This window comes from Parasteatoda tepidariorum, chromosome 7 (assembly GCF_043381705.1).
Source record: "Parasteatoda tepidariorum isolate YZ-2023 chromosome 7, CAS_Ptep_4.0, whole genome shotgun sequence".
NCBI lineage: Eukaryota > Metazoa > Arthropoda > Arachnida > Araneae > Theridiidae > Parasteatoda > Parasteatoda tepidariorum.
Window position 1 is genome coordinate 47,046,602 of NC_092210.1, and position 1,981 is coordinate 47,048,582.

General features: G+C 25.9%; 1 non-coding gene across 1 annotated transcript; it reads left to right on the forward strand.

Annotated features, from left to right (window-relative positions):
• Positions 1-582: 582 nt before the first annotated feature.
• On the forward strand, positions 583-699 carry TRNAL-CAA (transfer RNA leucine (anticodon CAA)). Its single transcript has 2 exons — positions 583-620; positions 654-699. It is a non-coding gene; the product is annotated as a tRNA-Leu (tRNA).
• Positions 700-1,981: the final 1,282 nt, after the last annotated feature.

The window sequence follows — 1,981 nt, forward strand, 5'->3', positions numbered from 1 at the left end:
TTGATTTTGAGGTATTCATTTGCACCCTTTTCAACCTTAACGACGTATTTAAATAACAACCTCCTTTATACCTTTCAAATATACCTCGTTTATACCTCATTTATACCTCGATTTTTTCATAAGGGCATTCCTTAAAGCAAAGCACTATTCAGGCAAAACAGAACCTATCGTTTGAACCAACGAGTATGAACCAAGGTTTGAACAAAACTATCTTAAACATAATAATTTAACAGCCGCTATTTTAATTTATTTATACATATATATTTTTAAAAAGTAAGAAATTCATGAGACATAAATTGGGTTATTTAGAATGATTATCTTTAATTAAATTTTAATGAATGAAAATAATTTAACCATAAATAGACCTCCTGTCACTTCATAAAAAAATTCAGAATAACCCACAAAAAGAGTATATATTATTCAAACACTTTCTTGACCTTTTAGTAAGTTTAATTTGATTATTTTTAAAGTTAAAATTTGCACCCTGCGCTACCAAATTAAAAAAAAGAAAGAAAAAAAAAAACATTTTCTTTAAATGTTTAATAACGTGCTTATAAATTATTATAAATCTTCCTACGGTAAGTCAGGATGGCCGAGCGGTCTAAGGCGCCAGACTCAAGGTGAAACCTTCTCAGTGTGACTGAGGTTGAGTGTTCTGGTCCACGAATGTGGGCGTGGGTTCGAATCCCACTTCTGACAGAATTATTTTTGTATCAATTTCAAAATAATTTGTTTCGATTTTAGTTTTATTTATTATTTTTTTAAACTGCATAACGTTTCTAAAAGATACAAACTTTTCAGTAAGCGTACACATTTTCTTGAAAATATTCTTTATCATTATTATTGATAAAAAGAGCGAAATAAGTAAACACAATTTTAATTAAATTTATGAAGAAAAAAATTGTTAAATTTGTATTAAAAAAATTAGCGAAGAAGAAAAAAATAAACATAGTTATAAAGATTTTTAAAATTTTAAGCGAAGCTTATTACTTAAATATGTCATTTAAAATATACCGATTTATACAATTTATAATAACTAAAAAAATTCAAAATGGAACAAATATAAAATCTAAGGTTGATGGAAGTTTACATTTTTATCCAAATTTGTATTGTTCCCATTTGCATTCAAAAGCAATTAATGTATTTTTCCCATTGTAACGTTCTGCAAAATAGAAAATATAATAGTATTTGCAATACAATTACAAAATTCATTACTAACTTTTATTATTTTTTAAATTTTAATACAATGTAAACTTCTAAATAAATAAACAAGTTACATTCGTACCAGCTTGTAAATAGAAAAACCCACCCATATTTAAATTAAATACATGTTGAATATATTTAGAGAGGATATAAAATATAAATATTTTTTTGATTTTTAATTTGATATATTAACAGATTCGGTAAAATTTAACTTCTTAAGTGTAAAAACTTCTACTAAAATACTACTTCTTAATTATATACGCCTGATGAAGTCATTTTATCCTTGACGTAGCGTAGCATCAGCTTTTTTCCGGTGAATAAATTATTTATAACTGCTCTGCTCTCAAAACTTTTCAAATTATAACGATTGAAGCGGCATCTCTTGACAAGAATATTATTTAAAAGTCAAAGAAAATTCTTTATCAATTTAGATAAAGTTAATGTTTGATAAAAAATATTCTTTCTTACTGATCATTTAAGAATTTTAATTAATCGAACTTTTCCTTTCTTTTGCTGTATTATTTCTTGTACAATTCAATCACAAATAAAGAGGATATTTTTATAAATAGCTCGCCATTCCACGCAAAACTGAAAATTGAACAACTCATTTTACAATAAAGCTTCTTTCGATCGTTTTTAAGTTACTCAAATTAAGTGCTATCTCAATTATTCAAATATAAAGTTCTAAAAAGGGGACATGTTGGAAACTTATATATTACATATTACTTATATATTATATTCAGAGCCGGATTATACCTTTCGTAGGTCCTAGGCATAG